Below are 22,606 nucleotides of genomic sequence, written 5' to 3'. Positions count from 1 at the left end.
TCAAAGAATAACTACTGTATATACCTAATTCTAAAACAGAACTAATTAAAATAATAGCACTTCCAAAACAATTTTTTTAAAGATAAAGATAATTGCTCAAACAACCAACAAAATTATTACCAAAGATCTGTTTGGATTAGCATGATGCGCTGGAGTTTAGTTTTGACAGTTGAATCTGAGCAGTCAAGTACCGAATCAAGTTCAGCTTTCTCCGGATGATCTAACAAAGGGAGTAAAGACCTCTGCTCTGACTTGCCTGATCAAAACACCAAGCAGAAATAAAACAACCCGCATTTCAAAGTAAATACCAAGATACCATGCACTTGAACCTTAATAAAAATAAAATAATAGTAACAATACTTCATTTGACTTTAGCTCTTTTGTAACCTAAGAAGTAAGAATTCAACTAATTAAATTTTCTCTAAGTACTAAAACTAAAATCTTGATCAATAACTAAATTAGTTAAACCTTAACTTCAATTATTTTTGGCTCAACTCCGATCCCTTTTCAAATATTTCAACTTGGGGAAGTACCAAGCAAGTCAGCTAACACATGAATTAATACAAGTGAATACAGGTGTACCTTTGACAAAACAATGACATAAAAAAACAATAATATGATAAGAAACTAATAGAAAAATAATATATGATAAAGAATTGAATTTGAAAAACCTACAAGTTTGGTGCTTGAATTAGGCTGGTTGGATGTGTTCAGATATAGAAAAATCTTAAATATTCAATATAATCTTGTTAAAGTGTAGTTATTTTCAATCATGAATGTGCTAGATTCAAAGAATAGTGTATTAGCATTTGGAAGACAACTTACACAAAATCTTCTGGTTTAGATATCCAATCTTGCAGTGGTCCAGTTAGATAGTAATTAATGTCTTGTATATATGAAATAATGGGACAAGGGTCCTGCAGTGGAAAAATAATTGCACAAAGAACTATAATCAGAGTTAGTTGGACTGGTTACATTTTAGAAAAACAGAACATAATAGTGAATTAGTTGAAACACTTTCTTTGTATTCGTTAAAATTTTCTCATTAACCTTTAGGCTTTCAAACAACTAAACTTAGTATTTCCTTATCCTAACCTATAAAAAGAATTCTCAAATAAAGAAGCCCACACCATTATCCTTTTCTAGTTTCACTCCCATTCATTTTGTTTAAATCATTTCAAAAGCTCTAGATTTCAATACCTAATGAGTATATGTATAATCACATACAATAGCAATTATAAGTTCAATTATATGAGTTAAAATATAACATAACTCAATGTTAAAATTTCAAATAATAATCATTAAAATTACCCTAAGTTGAGACTCATATACCTCTTTTTCTTTTCTTTTAGCCACATATGAAACTCAGTAGGTTTATATATTACAATAGTAACAAGAAATAGAACAAAATCATAAAAGACACTCAAAATCATAGAACAAACAAAATCAAAATCAACTTCTCAAAGAAACAAAAAAACCAAAAAATAGATTAGCAAACAGATTATAGAATAATACATTCATAGACAACAAGAATATTAAAGAACAATATTATAGGCAACAATATTCAAGTAATCTTTACCATCAGCAGATAAAAAAACCAGCAACCAAGGGACGAGCAGCAGAGATGCACTACTGTGGAGGAAGGAGAACGACCGAGATGAACCAGGGTAGCAGAGATAGAGGACTAGGGACCAGGGATCAGGGTAGCAGAAGCAGAGGAGCAGCACGAGCAGGAACGACGACGCAGAGGATGCGATGGCAGACGAGCACGAACGGCAATGACGCAGAGGAGCACCACCGTGGATGACAGAGCAGGAACCGACGATGACGTACAGGAGATGACGAACACGAACGTCGATGCAAAAGAGGACGGCGCTGGTAGATGCGAGTGCGCAGGAGAGGCAGAGATGAGATATTGCTGACGACGCAGGCTCTTCCTCCAGGAGCTCTATTGTTGAGGACTTGAGAAACTGTGGGAGGAGGTCAGAGGAGAGGCGCAGCGCAGAGAGTGATAAAAGTGCGAGGGTTAGAAACTTAGAATTAGATTTTTACTTTTTCATATTTATTTTTATTTTTAAGTTTTAATTATTTTTATTTAATTTTAATAATTAAATTTTTTAATTTAAAAAATTAGTTTTTAGTCAATATTTAGAAATTGATTATTAGTAAAATTATATATTAATTTTTCAAAAGAATATAAAATAACATCTCTAATTATTAAAATTAATCATTTAATCTTTAAATTTTTTACAAAAAATAATTAATTAATACAAATAATATTTTAAAAAATTAAATTTTTGAAACAAAAATAAAATTATTTGTAAAAAATTTAAAAACAAATTTTTTTCACCTTTAAAAATTCTAATATTTTGAAATAATTTTTTTAGTTACAACAATGTCTTTGTATTTTGTGACAAACAAATAATTTGTTACAAATAATATTAGATTTTGTGACAAATTAATTTTTTGTTACAAAACAATTGTACCTTTTGAAACAAATGAATATTGTTACAAAATATTTCAAATTTTTGTAACAACTTCATCTTTTATCACAAAATATTATAAAATTTTGCAACAAAATACTGATTTATTACAAAAGCTAACATAATTTGTAACAAAAAAAATCAAATTGTTACAAAATATTAGAACATTTTGTAACAAATCGTATTGTTGTTACAAAATATTGTTATTATGTAACAATCACTAATTTTTGTTACAAATATTTCATTTTCTTGTAGTGAATCTGAACTTGAATCATTCATTATCTTCAACAAGGAGATAACTGTTCAAAACTAATTTCAGAGCTTGATTTAAAAAAGTAGAGAACAAAGGAAATTGCAAAAAACAAAGAAAGAGAACGCAGAGAACGAACAAAGAGAAATGCAAAGAACACAGAAATAGAAGATAATAAACCACAGTCAAGTGTGTAACAAAATAGGCCACACAGCCAGAACCTGCTGGTACAGGTATAGTAAAGATTCCTATGAAGGTGACTATGAAGGTGGAGGATATGAAGAATACAACAATGCAAGTAATCAGACCTATAGCAATAAAGAAAACTCTCAGAGGGCACTGTCTTTGTGAGGATGTCAGCTAACTGTACTGATCCTGGGATATGACTGACACAAATTTGCTTATTGTTGACATGATCCCTGACAAAATGCAAATCTATTTCGCAATGCTTGGATTTGGAGTGGAGGATAAGATTGGCAGCAAGCAAAAAAGCGCTCAAGTTATCACAATATAGAATTGATCAACAACAACTCACTGGCAATGAGAATTGTTCAACCACTAACAAAGAAGAATAAAGATCACTGGAGATGATGATAGGTGTTATGGCTTTTGTTCAACAAAAATAGAATGAAGACAACTAGAGATAATGATAGGTGTTGTGGTGTGTTTAGCATAATTTTCAGTTAATTCTGTTATAAGTCAGTAAAAGTCACAAGTCACTCCCTTTCTCCATTATTTTTTTCTGCCAATTCTGTTAAGTTAGTTAGTAATTAAAAGAATGTGCTAGAGCTTCATGTGCTAGAAGCTTCTCTTGCTTTCTAGAAGTAGTGGCCTGCTGCTTGTACAGAACTAGATTTTCATTCTTTCATTCTTCAATCATTCCATTCTTCTCTCATTCCTCTGCTTTCTTCTTCTTCAGTCTTTCTTTTTCTTCGATCTTTACCATCTAAGATTTGGTACCTTCAGAAAAGAACGTAAATTGAAAACGCTGAGAAAATTTGAAAACGGAAACGAAATTATTTTGAAAAAGGCAGTTATATATTCGCGCATTGATTGAAAAGTTAATTAAAGATAGTAGCGCGTGAGGTGAATTAGGTTAAAGATACTTGTATGGACTTGTATCGAAAAATGACTTGTATGTAGAGAATATTTGTTATATTTATTGTCTTAGATGATGGCGACTTAAATTACTTATTTCGCATGTTAAATAATATAAATTATATTTTTATATTAAATTTTTGAAATTATTCATATATATTAAGAGAAGAAAAATTATACAATAAATCATACGTTATAAAGATTAGTTGGTTTATACTTAAATTATATTTACAAGAAAAATATTTATCATATATAATAATCTTTCATATATGTAATGTCATGTATATATTAGAATGATCTTTTTTAATTATGTGAATCATTATTATTATTTATTTATTTTATTACATTAGTAAATAATATTTAAAACTAAAAGAGAGAAAAAAAATTAGATTTTTTTTTAATTTACAACCTTAGAGAGTGATAATGATGAGATCGTCATCTTTAATGTGTACTATGTTGCTGAATTTTGATGATGATGAGATCAATCAATTTGTATATATAGAAGAAGCTAAGGCTTTTTTTTTTTTAATACCATCTTGGTATCATTGAAAGGTGTCATTGACAGTTACTACTTATGTCGTTATTTAATTTAATATTGTTATTTGTATATTAAATTATATAAAAATAGTTACTATATATTTATGTATAAATATATGTAAATATATATAATTTAATATATTTTTAATATATATTTTATATTTTAATTATTATTTTATATTAATAATTTAATTTATTTATTGATTTTAGTATATACCTAAAATAATTATATTTAATTATTACTATTTTTGACTCTTATGGTAAGATATAGACAATAAATTATTAAATCATTTCACGAAATAACTTATTTTATGTATGCGACCATGTGTTAGATAGGGGTGTTCGCGGTGCGGTTTGGTTCGGTTTTTGAGAGAAAAGTCATCCGATCCAATCCTTTAATTAAAGTGCGGTTCAGTTTGGTTCGGTTTTTTCTCAAAGCCATCCGAACCAAATCAAACCAATTAAATTTGGTTTGGTTTGGTTCGGTTTTTTCGGTTTTTTCAATCAATTCAAAAAAATACTACCATACTATTTCACAAAGTTATAACATTGAAATCGACAAACACAAATATACAATAGCTAACAATAATAATAATAATAATAATAATAATAATAATAATAATATAGCACTATCAGAATTGAATAAAATCATGGGGATATTCACATACAACTTTAATCAAACTTCTTTTCAATAACAGATTATAAATTAACCGTTCATATTTCTATCAATCCAGCATTCTAGCTCCCCTCACTGAAATTGTAAGCCTTAAAATTCATTAACCTGGTCACCATCCTTGATGCCATAATCTCTAAGATAAGTTGTTTCAATGACAAGCTTACGTCCTTCATAACATAAGCAAAATTGCCCCCAAATATGAGCCCTACAATTCAAAAATCAATGGAAATATAATAAATCAGCTAACAAATTATGATAATCTGGTAAATTAACTACACCATAACACCACCTTCTGCTCAAAGAAGATATTATATTAGAACTTACACTTGACATCTAGTATAATTGAATAATTGAAGATCAAAGAGTGACTTGTTCCAACAATATTCTAGCATCATGGTCATTATCATATCAGAATTCATCATAAATCACATAATACTTCACATCAAAATAACATATCAACTCTCAAGTCTCAACAGATTTAAAAATTATAACACAAAAAAGTAATTCAGTAATTCAACAGAACAACAACAATATCAGAACAACAATTCAGTAATTTAGTAATTCACTTCAAAATTAATTCAGTAATTTGACAGAATAGCAAAACAAAACAAACCAGAAGCAGTTGAAGCAATTGGAAAGGAACAACAAACAGAACAACAATTTCAGTCAAGTTACATACCTGAGGGTGGTGGTGGGTGCGACTTGCAAGGGTGGTGCCGAGCTGCTGGGCGCTGGGCGCTGGGCGCTGGCTGTGGCTAGCTGTGTGCTGCTCTGTCCGCGAGCAGGTCCTGGGTGGGAGCAGTGGAAGGGCGGCGATGGGAGGAAGGTCGGCGGCAGCTGCGAGGTAGTGGGAGGAGGTCTCTCACCGGCAATGGATGGTGCAGAGAGCGAGGCTATGAGACTTAGGGAGTAGGGAGAGAGGGGCTAGGGTTCGTTTGGGGGTGGGTGGTGGTGTTATCCTGGCTGTTGGGTCAGTGGGTCAGTGGCGTTATCCTGCGACAGCTTCGTGTTCGTGGTGCACCGGCAGTGGGGGATCTCTGCTCTGTTTGCGAAGAGGAAGGCTTCGACATTGGGACTTCGGAGGAGGCTTCGAGGTGGTGGGAGGGACGTTGGTGCCGCTGGCCTCGAGACTCAAGGACGTGGGTCAGTGGGTAGCCGGCTCCGTGGCTGGGTGGTGGGTGCGCAGTGGGCGAGATTTGGAGAAGAGGGAGGCTGGATTAGGTTTCGAATTGGGGGTTAGGGTTAGGGAAGCGCAGCGCTGCAGCAGTAGCACACTAGCACTCGTTTGGGGGGAAGGGGGGGTTTGGGCCTTTGGGGGGTGGGGTTGGTAATTTTTAGAGTTTTTGTTAAACCGGTTCGGTTCGGTTAGAGTTTTCATGGTAAGAACCGAAAACCGAACCGAACCGCACAAAAAATAGTAAAATTAATTTTTTTCGGTTTTTTCGATTTTCGGTTTATTGATTTTCGATTATTTCGGTTCGGTTCGTCGGTTTAGTTCGGTCCGGATCGGTTTTGAACACCCCTAGTGTTAGGCATACAAATACATTCAATAATTGTGATTTAATAGAATGGATACTAATATAATACTAAAGGGGAAGAAAATCCGAAGAATTTATTAATTTGAATGAGTGTCAAATTTTAAAATCAATTCTAATAATACAAGCTAAGAGAGAAAAAGGATATAAAGAATCGTATTGAATTGAATGCTTGTGATATTATAGAATCAGCAAAAGAAAGAAAAAAAAATTAATCTTAAGAATTGGATTAAGTTGAATGATTGTGATATTACAGGATCAATAGAAAGGAGAAAAAGAAACTCAAGAATTAGTGTGCTCACTACTGTATATTTCTGTACACTCTATTGATTAATACATAAAAATATATAAAGTTTTTAATTAAAGAAAATTAAACAAAAATTAAAATATATAATAATTATCACTATAAATATTTTATAAAATTATAATTAAAATTAAAATTTAATGATTTTTAATGTTAAAATATTAAAAATAATTAGTATTTATCTTAACTAATTTGGATTGATTTTGTGATCATCTCACTCGTCCAATTGAAGTAAGTATTAAGGATTCAAATTCTACATTGTGTATGTAATAATTTATTGACTAGCGACAGACCTTCCTGCTAAGTTGAAAAATAATATAAAAAAAAATATTTGCCTTTAAAGTTGAACAATTTCTCATTGATAACAATATTATATTTATGGATCGGAGATTTGTCTTTGTTAAAATTTATTTATGAAAATTTTATTTATTGTTATCGTATTCATTATTGAAGTCAAGACAATATGACCTAATGTTATTACTTGTTAAAATTTCTCATCTTATTACATATTTTCAAGTTCTAAATTTATGGACTTATAACGTTACAAAAGCTATTAAATTAATTAATATTCTTTGATAATATTACTAAAACACTATATTAATTAAGTATTGTTTGTATGAAGAGAAACTATAATAATTTTTTTATTTAATATATAATTTATTCTATTTAAAAATAAATTATTATCCCCTAGATTAATAAATATATTTTTCTCTAATTTCTTACACCATAATTATCATTAAAAAAATGATTACATTATTCGATAATATGATATATAAAGTAATTTTTTATTTTGAAATTAAAAAAATTACATTATTCAATAATTGTAATCTAATAGAATGGATGTTAATATACAAAATAAAGAGAAAGAGAATTTGAAGAATTTATTAATTTGAATGAGTGTGAAATTGTAGAATCAATTCAAATAATACAAGAAAGATAAAAAAGAATATAAAGAATTGTATTCAATTGAATGCTTGTGATATTATAGAATCAAAAAAAAAAAGAAAAAAAAATCTTAAGAACCACATTAAGTTGAATGATTGTGATATTGTAGGATCAATAGAAGAGACAAAAAAAAAAACTTCAAGAATTAGTGCTAACTAGTGTTTAGGATTTAGGGTTTAGGGTTTCCCTTTTTCTTTTAGTTGAATGAATATAAGTTTATTCTCTTTCAAGTAATTTTGCAGTATTATGTACTTTTTCTTCTTTGTTTAATTTTTTTGTTTTTATTCTTGTTAAGAAAGTAAAATAAGAAGAAAATTGAGAAGGTAAAACAAGAAGAAAAAGATGAATAAGAAAAAAAAAAGAAGAAGATGGTGATGATGATGAAAAAGAAGAAGAAGAAGAAGAAGCAAAAAGTGAGGCGGAGGGAGAAGAAGAGTTTTGAATTATGCAGAACTTATCAGTGTACATACACCGAAAATTCTTAACAATACACATAAATATCCTAGTTTTACACTGAAATTTGCTACAAATACACCAAAAAATTTTCTTTAATACAAAACTCCTACATTACATTCAATTCAAACTATCAACGATGAACAACAATTTTTACAAACAAAAACATTATTGAATTACAGAATCATAAACTACTAACAAAAACATTAACTAGAATCGAGCCACATCTCAGCCACTTGATTGGATTCAAAACAACAATCTACTTTGCTATGATTCAATTAACAATCACTACAAGGAAAAATAATATTTGTAACAAAAAAATTGTTACAAAAAATCAAAATTTTGAAATAAAAAGACTTTGTAACAAAAAAAGGGTCGTTGTAGTATGTCCCGTTACAAAAAGTTTTTGTAACAAAAAATGGAACGGTTAGAATTCAAAGTAATATTTGTAACAAATTTTTCTGATACAAAAAACCAAAAGTCGTTACAAAAGTGATAACAAATTTTATCCAATGAGATGTTTTTCGTAACAATATAATTTTTCCTATTTCAAAATTTTGTTGCAAAATATAACTCGATTTTGTAATATTTTTTATTCCTCTAATTACAGAAGCACAACATTTATTTTATAACAAATTTTTTGAATACAAATTACACACATAATTTGCCAATTTGTATTTTTTTAAATTAATTGATATATCATTACAAAAAATTACAAAAATAGCGACCGATTTAGCAACCGATTTTTCTTGGAAATCGGTCGCTAAACCCTTATTTCATTTACATGAAAAGGAAAAAAAAATCTATGTACATTCAGAATCCAAAGACAGAAATATATTTAAACAAGGACTCATAATGTCACAAAGTCTACAAATACCATAACAAAATAAAATTCCTGTATTCTATTTTTCATTTTAACCTTTGGGGTTCAATTGAAGGCAAATAAACTCAATTTAACTGAGAAAGTTTATGATCACTAGATGGTAAACCAAATTGCAAAGAACAACATCAACAAAAGCACGTTCAGGAACAAGATCCTGCAGTAGCATGAATAAGCAAACTTTTATAAGAATATGTCAAGTGAAGAAGCAAACATAGAATAACTATGCTTGCTGTTTTAGTATCAATACCAAATAATTTCTCTAGGATATTTTTATTTAGCAAAAAGTACATTACTTATGCAATGCAAACATGTTTATAAGTTTTAACTTATTATAAAAGTCTAGTACCATCCCCTATAAACTCAAAGGATAGGAGTGACATATTTAATTCAAGAATATAGATTCACTATGATTTCCACTAACTATAAAAGTCTAACACCATCCCTCACAATCTCAAAGAATAACTATTGTATATACCTAATTCTAAAATAGAACTAATTAAAATAATAGCACTTCTAAAACAATTTTTTTAAAGATAAAGATAAGTGCTCAAACAACCAACAAAATTATTACCAAAGATCTGTTTGGATTAGCATGATGCGCTAGAGTTTAGTTTTGACAGTTGAATCTGAGCAGTCAAGTACCGACTCAAGTTCAGCTTTCTCCGGATGATCTAACAAAAGGAGTAAAGACCTCTGCTCTGACTTGCCAGATCAAAACACCAAGCAGAAATAAAATAACCCGCATTTCAAAGTAAATACCAAGATACCAGGCACTTGAACCTTAATAAAAATAAAATAATGGTAACAATACTTCATTTTACTTTAGCTCTTTTGTAACCTAAGAATTTAACTAATTAAATTTTATCTAAGTACTAAAGCTAAAATCTTGATCAATAACTAAATTAGTTAAACCGTAACTTCAATTATTTTTGGCTCAACTCTGATCCCTTTTCAAACATTTCAACTTGGGTAAGTACCAAGCAAGTCAACAAATACATGAATCAATAAAAGTGAATATAGGTGTACCTTTGACAAAACAATGACACAAAAAAACAATAATATGATAAGAAACTAATAAGGCAAGTTTGGAGCTCAAATTATGATAAGAAACTAACAGAAAAATAATATATGATAAGGAATTGAATTTGGAAAATCTGCAAGTTTGGTGCTTGAATTAGGCTGGTTGGATGTGTTCAGATATAGAAAAATCTTAAATATTCAATATAATCTTGTTAAAGTGTAGTTATTTTCAATCATGAATATGCTAGATTCAAAGAATAGTGTATTAACATTTGAAAGACAACTTACACAAAATCTTCTGGTTTAGATATCCAATCTTACAGTGGTCCAGTTAGATAGTAATTAATGTCTTATATATATAAAATAATGGGACAAGAGTCCTGCAGTGGAAAAATAATTGCACAAAGAACTATAATCAGAGTTAGTTGGACTGGTTACATTTTAGAAAAACTAAACATAATAGTGAGTTAGTTGAAACTCTTTCTTTAATTCGTTAAAATTTTCTTATTAACCTTTAAGCTTTCAAACAACTAAACTTAGTATTTCCTTATCCTAACCTATAAAAAGAATTTTCAAATAAAGAAGTCCACACCATTATCCTTTTCTTGTTTCACTCCCATTCATTTTGTTCAAATCATTTCAAAAGCTCTAGATTTCAATACCTACTGAGTGTATGTATAATCACATACAATAGCAATTATGAGTTCAATTATATGAGTTAAAATATAACATAACTCAATGTTAAAATTTCTAATAATAATGATTAAAGTTACCCTAAGTTGAGATTCACATACCTCTTTTTCTTTTCTTTCAGTCACATATGAAACTCAGTAAGTTTATATATTACAATAGTAACAAGAAATAAATAAAAATCATAAAAGATACTCAAAATCATAGAACAAACAAAATCAAAATCAACTTCCCAAAGAACAAAAAAAAAACCAAAAAATAGATTAGCAAACAGATTATAGAACAATACATTCATAGACAACAAGAATATTAAAGAACAATATTATAGGCAACAATATTCAAATAATCTTTATCACCAGCAGATAAAAAACCAGCAACCAAGGGACGAGTAGCAGAGATGCACTACCGTGGAGGAAGGAGAACGACCGAGATGAACCAGTGTAGCAGAGATAGAGGACTAGCTAGGGACCAGGGACCAGGGTAGCAGAAGCAGAGGAGCAGCACGAGTAGGAACAGCGACGCAGAGGATGCGATGGCAGACGAGCACGAACGACAATGATGCAGAGGATGCGATGGCAGACGAGCACGAACGGCAATGACGCAGAGGAGCACCACCATGGATGATAGAACAGGAACCGACGACGACGTAGAGGAGATAACGAACATGAACGGCGATGCAGAAGAGGACGGCGCTGGTAGATGTGAGTGCGAAGGAGAGGCAGAGACGAGGTATTGCTGACGGCGCAGGCTCTTCCTCCAGGAACTCCATTGTTGAGGACTTGAGAAACTGTGGGAGGAGATCAGAGGAGAGGCGCAGCACAGAGAGTGATGAAACAGCGAGGGTTAGAAACTTAGAATTAGGTTTTTACTTTTTCATACTTATTTTTATTTTTAAGTTTTAATTATTTTTATTTAATTTTGATAATTAATTTTTTTAATTTAAAAAATTAGTTTTTAGTCAATATTTAGAAATTGATTATTAATAAAATTATATATTAATTTTTGAAAAGAATATTAAATAACATCTCTAATTAATAAAATTAATCATTTAATCTTTAAATTTTTTTACAAAAAATAATTAATTAATACAAATAATATTTTAAAAAATTTAAAAACAAATTTTTTTCACCTTTAAAAATTTTAATATTTTGAAATAATTTTTTTCGTTATAACAATGTCTTTGTATTTTGTGACAAACAAATAATTTGTTTCAAACAATATTAGATTTTGTGACAAATTAATTTTTTGTTACAAAATATTTAGAATTTTTGTAACAACTTCATCTTTTATCACAAAATATTATAAAATTTTGCAACAAAATACTAATTTATTACAAAAGCTAACATAATTTGTAACAAAAAATAAATCAAATTGTTACAAAATATTGTTATTATGTAACAATCACTAATTTTTGTTACAAAAAAATAATTATTTTGTAACAAATTTAAATTTGACACAAATTTTTTGTTACAAATGCTTCATTTTCTTGTAATGAATGTGAACTTGAATCATTCATTATCTTCAACAACGAGATAATTGTTCAAAACTAATTTCAGAGTTTGATTTCAAAAAGTAGAGAACGAATAAAATTGCAAAAAATAAAGAAAGAGAACGCGGAGAACGAACGAAGAGAAATGCAGAGAACACAGAAATAGAAGATAAGAAACCACAGTCAAGTGTGTAACAAAATAGGCCACACAACCAAAACCTGCTAGTACAGGTATAATAAAGATTCCTATGAAGGTAACTATGAAGGTGGAGGATATGAAGGATACAGCAATGCAAGTAATCAGACCTATAGCAATGAAGAAAACTCTCAAAGGGCACTGTCTTTGTGAGGATGTCAGCTAATTGTACTTGTAAGAATCGGATTTCTCACGGATAAAATTATTTAAATACCCAAATTAAATTCCGGAAGGATAGGATGAGATGAAAATTTGGGGATTTAAATGTGATTTTTGGACTCATTAGGTTTTTCTGAGTCAGAAAATGTGTTTTCTGTGAAAAATCGTGAAAAACCGCGAACCGGCAGTCGAACCGGTTGAACCGATTCAAGTCTGCCCGGTACCGCACGAGAAAAGTGAAAACCATTGAAAACCTTAGAAAAATATTAGAAGTTAAAAACCGGGCGTTAATTTTAAAGGTTTGGCCCGAAGTTGGGCCAAACGAGCTAAAAACGCTAACGGGTTGGACCGGGCCCAAGTTGGGCCCAAGCTCAACATATAAAAGGGTTCATTAAGTGAATCCATCATCCACAACACACTCACTAACACATACCACCATCTGAGAAGAGAATGAGAAGGGTGACTCCATTAACACTATTCACTTCAAACTTCCAAAGCTCATATCTTGAGCTAGAGAGCTCCGATCGCCACATCGTTTGCGGCTACGCGTTCCTTGTGAAGAGCTCTACAAAACCCATCCAAAAAACTCTTGAGGTAACTATGAAATCTTCTCAGTTCTGATCTCCAAAATTTCGGATTTCATTAGGGTTTTGGGTTAAATGGTGTTAAAAATATGAAATTCTACAAAGTTGCAGAATTTCATGATTTCTGATATGTGCGGATGCATACCCTTGTGCGGGTGCACACCCTGTGAAAATTTTGATCTATGCATATGCACACATTTGTGCGCACGCACAGGCAGGGAGATGCGTTTTGTTCACAGCACTAGCATAGCTTGTGTGTCCACATATCCAAGAAAGAATTTCAACCTGTGCAGACGCACAAGTTGGGGAGGCCAATCTGTTAGGGGCGCTGGCACGGGTTGTGCGAGTGAACAGATTCTGTAAGTTTTACCACTTGTGCGTACGCACACACTCCTGTGCGTACGCACACATTTTTAAATTTCCTGGGTGTGCGCACGCACAAACCCCTGTGCGGCCGCACACGTCTTGTTTCTAAAAATTTTATTTGTTTTCAACTATTCTACCTTCCCAACAAGGTTGTAAGCTTCTTTAACACCATTTTAAGACTTTTGGGTTTAGTTTTGAGTATTAGAACATGGGATATAATTTAAGGGTTCTAGTACATGATTTTATGAGAAATTAGAAAATGGAGGCCTAGGTTTCTGGTGTGTTGAGAAGGGTTTGATGTTAGGTGAATTATGATTGTTATATGAGATGAGGAATGATGAACTTTTGATAATTGGAAACTGAGTTATGAATGGACAGTGGTTGAGATGAGTCGGGGACTCGGATTGAGGTGATGGATCTCTGTATACTGAAAAAAGCTTTTTGAAAACCACTGAAATAATGATTTTCTGAGATTATGAGATGCTATGCACCCAGGCAGGGGCTGAGGTTGGATCCCGCTTGTTCGAGGTAGCGGCGGCGGCGTAAGGGCGGTAGTTTGTCCCGCTTGTGCTTAGATATGAGGTCGGTGGCAATAGATCCCGCTCGCATCCCTTCGGATCTATAGGGCGTGCAGGCACCGGTACCTAGACAGTGATCCGGGCACTATATCTCGGGGGTTCCCATATGAGAAATCCGAAGGGCGACGTCTCCATGGAGATATGTCGGGTTGGCAGTTGAACCGACAATGTGATATCACAGCCTGTAGGGCAGGCATTCATCATATGCATTTTCTATCTGTTTGTATGCTTTGTTTACTTGTAATGGCTTGCCTAATTGAATAACATGCTTACTTGCTATCTGAATTATTTGCTTTATATGCTTCTACTTGTGCTTTACTTGCATTGTATATTACCAGTGTTTTCTACTGGGATTGAGGAGGTTCGGAAGGCGGTGGCGATGGGTTCGCATGGAGGATCGGCTGGTAAAGGCTGTGGGACAGTGGTGTTTGTTTAGAATAGAAATTCCCTAAGATAGATAACCTGGTTTAGTTAAGTCAAAGTTGGTATATTATGCTTGAATGTTTTAGAATGCTTTAAGTTGAATCTTATGATGGATATGAAGCTTAGGATTGCCTTTGGCATCCCGGGGTCTTAATCCTACATCACTGGGCACTGTTACCATGCTGAGAACCTCCGGTTCTCATACCATATTGTTATTGTGTTTTTCAGCTGCAGGTCGCAACCCACCTCGGTGAGTTGCTTTGGATGGTGACAGAAGCGGAGGATCTTGGATTATTTTGGAGTCTTTTTGGTTTATTTTGTTTATACATCTCTCCTTTTGTATTTTGTTTTGCCTAGAGGCATGTATTTGAGAGAACAAAACTTGTATAAGCTGTTTTCACTGTATGGTTCTGTATACGTGTATATGGCTAGCCAGCTTAAACTTCGCAAGTCGTGACTAGTTTCCTATAATATTATATACTTATCTTTTGTTATATCTTATATGTTTCTTGAGCTTTAAGCTAGTGGTTTCGTTAGTACGTTTTGCGCTTTGAAATTCTATTTTTGAGCTATATCCTTCATCGGGCTTCTAGATTATACTATTCTTCCTATATATGTATTATGTATGAATTAGAAATGTCATAATCTCTGATTAACCTTTGCTTTATGACGCGAGGTAAATCTTAGGCTAATTAGGGTGTTACAGTACTGATCCTGGGATATGACTGACACAAATTTGCTTATTGTTGACATGATCCCTGACAAAATGCAAATATATTTTGAAATGCTTGGACTTAGAGTGGAGGATAGGATTGGCAGCAAGCAAAAAAGCGCTCAAGTTATCACAATATAGAATTGATCAACAGCAACTCACTGGCAATGAGAATTGTTCAACCACCAACAAAGAAGAATAAAGATCACTGGAGATGATGATAGGTGTTATGGCTTTTGTTCAACAAAAATAGAATGAAGACAACTAGAAATGATGATAGGTGTTGTGGTGTGTTTAGCATGAGTGTCAGTTAATTCTGTTATAAGTTAGCAAAAGCCACAGGTCTCTCCCTTCCTCCATTATCTTTTTCTGTCAATTCTGTTAAGTTAGTTAGTAACTAACAAAATGTGCTAGAACTTCATGTGCTAGAAGCTTCTCTTGCTTTCTAGAAGTAGTGGCCTGCTGCTTGTACTGAATTGGATTTTCATTCTTTCATTCTTCAATCATTCCACTCTTCTCTCATTCCTCTGCTTTCTTCTTCTTCAGTCTTTCTTTTTTTTTCAATCTTCACCATCTAAGATTTGGTATCTTCAGAAAAGAACGTAAATCGAAAACGCTGAAAAAATTTAAAAACAGAAATGAAATCATTTCGAAAAAGGCAGTTATATATTCGCGCGTTGATTGAAAAGTTGGTTAGAGATAGTAGCGCGTGAGGTGAATTAGGTTAAAGATACTTGTATGGACTTGTATCGAAAAATGACTTGTATGTGGAGAATATTTGTTATATTTATTGTCTTAGATGATGGCGGCTTAAATTACTTATTTCGCATGTTAAATAATATAAATTATATTTTTATATTAAATTTTTTAAATTATTCATATATATTAAGAGGAGAAAAATTATGCAATAAATCATACGTTATAAAGATTAGTTGGTTTATACTTAAATTATATTTACAAAAAAATATTTATCATATATAATAATCTTTCATATATGTAATGTCATGTATATATTAGGATGATCTTTTTTAATTATGTGAAGGATTATTATTATTCACTTTTTTTTATTGCATCAGTAAATAATATTTAAAACTAAAAGAGAGAAAAAAATTAGATTTTTTTTAGTTTCAATTGAAAAATCTCTTGTAAGTATATCCAACTTTTATATATACCAAATGTAATAAAATTTAATAGTATATCTAGTGTTTGTTATAGATATGACTCAAAACATTAATCTAAGATATACTTGGGCCCAATAAGACTCTCAAGAGAGCAAGATCAACCTACTAAGTCTATTATTAGCATCTCAAATACGACTTAGATTCATTACTTTAAGGCCTAATGCAAAAGAAGTTCACATGCCCCATCTCAAATCGGCTCAGATTGGATTTATTTTCTTTGTTAGTTAGATATGGTAATAAATACTCGTGGGGTGCGGCTGACCCTCTTTCCCATCGCTCACTCCCGTTTTAGAAATACGTTATGTCTTATTTCCATCTTCATCTCAAGTCCCTATGTAATAATTCCCTCAAGGAATGAAGTATCCTATAAATATTCTTTGAAAATTTTTGAAAAAAAATTAACAAAAAAAGTCATAGTATAATAAACATAGAATAATCAATTTAATATAATTCAACATAATTCATAACATATTCACGATGAAAAATAATATTTTAGAAAAATATATAAAAACATCTTTCAACATAACATCATTTTTTGAAACAAGACTTAGTGACGAAATGATGAACGTGAGAGGCAAGAAAGTCAGTTACAGACACACAATAAATCAATAATTTTATATTCGTATGTATTTAACGAATCTCATGAGATGGATACCTATGTTTCCGTCTCTGTCCATTTCACTTGGACAGGTCCTCACCCGTAGAGGTTTTTGGGTTTCCATATTTAGGGACTCAACTAAAAAAAATATATAAGAACCTAATTTATAAAATTAATAAAATTATAGAGACTAATATAGTAATTAAACCTAAAATAAATAAAAATATTATGATATAAATATGACAAAAATTAAAAACAATGCACCTTCGTAAATATGAATGTTATAATTATGTGTAAGTACGTGTCGTAATTATGTTATAATCATTATATATGAATATAGTCGAGTTAGCTTACTTATTAATGCGTTAAGCTTATTCAAAACGAAATTTAACTCGTTTAATGGATGATATCAAATTTAAACTAAAACTCGATTCATATGTTGATGAGCTTAATTTATTAAATTATTAACGAATTGAGTTTAAAAATTGACTTGACTCATTTTCAACTCGTCATATTAAAAATACGAAATAATTAATCTTAAATGCTATCATGTTGTAATAATGGTTCATGCACAAACTAATTTAGAAAGATTTAAAAATAAAAATAAAATTTTAATAATAAAAAAATAAAAAATATTTAATAATAAAAAAATTAATCAAAAATAATAAAAACTTATCTTATTTTATATATATTAATTATTGTTAAAAATAATAAATATTAAATAAAATAAGTCTTTAACTGTTTTTTTTTTGTTTGGCCTCCCTCTTATTACCGTAAGAAAAATATGTGAATAAATGAAACTTCAAATAATAAGAAAAAAAGCCCTATTATTTATAAACACAGCATAGTCTTTTGTGTAGCAACCCACCATTGCGCAAAGTAGGAGTTAGTTTCCAAAACCCTAATAATATCACTTTATACAATATTGACAATTGTTATTTCTTTCAAGTTGAATGTTGGAGAGAGTGCAGATGGATTATATTTTCCTCCTAAAACAGTGACAGTTCGAATCACCAACCGTTTGAAAGATCTGCAACTTGGTTTGCATTGCAAGGACAAGCAATCGGATTATGGGTTTCAAACACTTAGGTAGCGTTTGTTTTTGGGGGCAGGACACGGAGACATGGACAACACTTGTTTAAAAAGTGTTTGGAAGCAGAGACATGGACAGTGGACATATTGTCTTCGAGACAGTTTTTTATACTTTTGTGTCCACTCTTTCACGAAGGACAATGATGGACACGGGATTTGGAAGAGTGGACACGGACAATTTTATAAATTTTGTTTTCCTTTTTTTCCACTATTACCCCTTTTTATTTTTCCTATTGTGTTGTTCAGAGATATTTTTTCTTCCTGTTCTTCCTCTATCTCTTTCTTTTCCAGGTACTCTCTCCTTTCTGTAGAATTTTTTATTGGGGGTAGATAATTCTTTTCTTTTTATCGTTTTACTTCAATACCATTTTAACCTTATATTATATTATTTGATTTGTAATAAAAATAATAACAAAAATAATTAATCTTAAAATTTTTGAAAGATAAATATTAGCAAAAGTAAAATTAATCTTTTAAAATGCTAAAAAATAATTTATAAATTGTAATTGATTTTATATAATTTAAAGGAAAATCAGTTTTTTATAAAGAAAAATCAATTTTTAGATAAAAAAAATTAGTTTTTTTTTAAATAAAAATAGATTTTTATATGCAAAAACTAATTGTTTTTTCATGTAAAAATGGATTTTTTTTAAAATTAATTTTTTATTTAAAATTAATTTGGCTTATTAACTTAAACAAAATTTTTTATTAATCAAACTCAAATTTATTTTTTTGTTAATCTTAACCATATGTATTCCTACATATTAATAATAAATTTTAAAATAAAATAATTATATTTATAAATTTTATTTTAATATAAATACTAATATATTTTTTTATTAAAATTTTTTGCCTCTTCAAATATTTTTTTCAAGTTCCGTCTGTACTTCTACGTACTCTTATTTTTTATTAAATTAATTTGTATTGATGTAGAAAATTTGGAATCACATGACTATTTTAGTCATTTCATATAATATTTTAGTCTTGTCCATGTGTATCCAAACATAATACTAGACATTACATTAGTGTCTTGTCCATCGTATCCAAACACAATACACAAAAGATAATTTTTAGTGTCTCCGTCCTATTGTCTCCGTTTCAGTGTCATGTTCTGTCCTGTCTCTACAAACAAACGCAGCCTTAGGGTTGATGAAAGTTGGAGTTTTCAATTTCACCCTAGCCAATTATGGCCTACATCATTATACTTTTGTAGCTTCACATGGCTCATGGATAGGAGGTTGTGGCACAATGGGTACAAAGAGTCACTTTCAAAATGTTGGGTTTGGATCTCACAAAGGAGAGAAAAGCCCAACACTACACTACTTTGATATTTATTCCTATAAACGTGATTGATGCAAAGAGTGTGACTGCGAGGTTCATGAACAGGATTGTTATCATCATCATCATCTCTTGGTATGTAACTTTGTATATATATCTTTTCTTAGACTGATGATTAAAGTGTTAACTAAAAATAATAAAGGTTTAATTATTCTGTTGGTCTCTATAATTTTACAAAATTTTTAATTAGGTTTCTATATTTTTTATCCTTTTAATTGAGTTCTTGCATCAATTTCTTTTTTTAATTAGGTTTCTACGCTTTTTTTTATTTGGATTCCTGTACCATTTTTTTTTATGTTAGGTTCCTGTATAATTAAGCCAATTATTATCAAGAGAGACCTAATTAATTGAAAAAAATAATTGGTACAGGAATCCAATTAAAAAAAATATATAAACACCTAATTACAAATTTTGCTAAACTCTAGAGACCAATAGAAGAACCAATAATAAATTATGCTGAACTTTCAGTTTTCTCAAATATAGGCATCAAATTAGTATCATGCAACAAATTGTTATCTCAAGCATTTTCTAATTCAAGAATATTACAAAGTGTGACTTTACCTATTTTCTCTTGGATCCTTACCCTCTACACTCTACACCATATATATATATATATATATATATATATAAGAGGCAACTAATTAACAAACTGAAAACAAGTATGATTTTCATGTGTCTAGCTTGGTAGAATACAACACTTCCTATATATGAAATTGGTTTCTTCTACCACAGCTATAAATAATAACAGGGTAATGTTAGAGATAATAAAAAATTAATAAAAAATTATTTTATTTTATATTCATTAATTATTTTTAAAATAAATATATAATATTAGATCTAATAAATATATAATTTTAGATATTATATACATAAAATTATAGATGTTAAGTACAATAAAATAATTTTAAATTATTGTCTACTTAACATACATTATTCAATCGATTATTTGGTTGAAGCATTTAACAACTATGTATGTAAACTTCGAAGATTCAAAATTATATACATAAATTTGTCCAATACCCTTTTTTAATATTCATGACAGTGAAATTTTTGTCTACAAGTAATTAAACATTCTCTTGACAAAAATAAATCAAAATTAAACTAACCATAAAACAGGACATTAAAATAGAGTTATCCTTGTCTAAAAAAGAATTCCCGTGTGAAAATTTTGACCAATCATCCACACATTTCAAACAAACAATGTGAATATGGGAAATATGTACAATAATAATGAATGATCAAACTATCATATAACAAACGAAAAAAGATCAAACCTAGCCTGTTGAAAAGTTGGTCGATGATGAATGAAAAAATTGGATTGAACACTTTATGTTAAATTTCTGGGAGAAAGAGCAGAATAAGGAGATAATAATACATGTGAAGTTGTTGTATTGAAGTTGTTTTTACATGATACAAAAGTCATGCTATTTATAAAGATATTTTCAACTAACTTCATAAATATCCATCTACTAACTACTAGTTATTACTGACTTAACTCCCAACTACTAACAACTCTAATAATACTTTAATATTTTATGAACCAAGGAATTTGCCAAAGTTAAAACTAAAAATCGGAAAAATTTAGAGCAAGCTAGTTTAATCAAGTAACATTAAATAAACAAATAATCTAAAACTTCTGCTTTAAGCTTAATCTCTTCGACGAGGTAAAACATCAAACACTTTGTTTTTATCTAACATAAATATAGAGAATACGTAAGAAACTAAGCAAAATAAAAAAAAAAAAATCAAATTAACAGTTTGTTATAGAAAATTAATACAATAGTATATATGATGCATGCAGAGGACATGAAAAAGAACTCAATTTTTTATGAGAAATTTAAAGAGAAATTGGCGAAGAAAAACATATGCGAACACGAACTCAAATAGAGAAAAAAAAAAGAGATAAATAATCTTCTGTTTAAAAGAAATAATTTAGTCTTTAATTTGTTATCTATATTCCAATTTCATTGGAATGAAAAATAACTAAGAGGAAGGTGAGAGTTAAATTAATGGTACAATATTATTGTAGAAATAAAGTGTGAAACATAGATGGAATATAATATTCACATTCTAAAGTTCTTGGGAAATCTCGATAAATCAACCAACTACACACATTCTATTTTCAATCATTGTCAAACGTATGCATGTATAATTAGGAGAATTTTATCAAAGTTGTAATAATGTGACAAAGGTAAAAAGATATTTAGTATGTGAGCTATAAAGATCTGTATCCCTCAAAAAAATTAGGAATACGTGCCTAAAACTCTAAATAAATAAATTATATCATTTTACCCATTGCGAATCCTTAAAACCTTAAAATTTGCAATATTTGGTCACTAGTTATTTGTACATTCATTAAGTTTTAGGGCATATTAAGTTATTATTTAATGACTATGATATAATAGAATTGATGCTAATATAATATAAGAGAGGAAAAGAATGGAAAAAATTATATTGAATTAAATGCTTGTAAAATTATAGAATCAATTCTAATAATATAAGAGGGGAAAAGAATAGAAAGAACTATATTAAATTGAATGTTTGTGATACGTACTATAAAATCAACACAAGAAAAAAAATCTTAAAAATTATATTAAATTGAATGATTGTGATATTTCAGGATTAATAATAGAAGAGAGGATCAAGAAAAAAAAATCTTAAAAATTATATTAAATTAGTGCTAACTAGTGTATGCTTTTGTGCACTTCATAGAAAAACACATAAAAATATATGAAGTTTTTTTTATTATATAAAATATATATAATAATTATTATTATAAATACTTTATAAAGTTATAATTAAAAATATTAAAAATAATTAATATTTATCTTAACTAATTTGGACGATTAGTTGAGTAATTATTTCACTCATCTATTGTGTATGTAATAATTCATTGACTAATAGCAGACCCTCCTGCTAAATTGGAAAATACAATATTAAAAAAATAGTATGTCTTTAAAGTAGAACAATTTTTCATTGACAGCACACAATACTTATAGAAATTTGTCTTTGTTAA

At 29.9% G+C, this 22,606-nt stretch overlaps 1 long non-coding RNA gene across 1 annotated transcript; it reads right to left on the bottom strand.

The window, feature by feature from the left end:
- Window positions 1-9,868: 9,868 nt before the first annotated feature.
- LOC148566263 (uncharacterized) lies at window positions 9,869-20,962 on the bottom strand. The gene is made up of 3 exons (XR_015883626.1): window positions 20,865-20,962; window positions 11,281-11,661; window positions 9,869-10,564 (listed from the first exon to the last, which is right to left on the bottom strand). It is a non-coding gene; the product is annotated as an uncharacterized LOC148566263 (long non-coding RNA).
- Window positions 20,963-22,606: the final 1,644 nt, after the last annotated feature.

Source organism: Arachis ipaensis, chromosome B5, assembly GCF_059453495.1.
Source record: "Arachis ipaensis isolate K30076 ecotype BB chromosome B5, ASM5945349v1, whole genome shotgun sequence".
In the NCBI taxonomy this organism is placed as follows: domain Eukaryota; kingdom Viridiplantae; phylum Streptophyta; class Magnoliopsida; order Fabales; family Fabaceae; genus Arachis; species Arachis ipaensis.
This window is presented reverse-complemented; position numbering and strand designations above follow the sequence as displayed.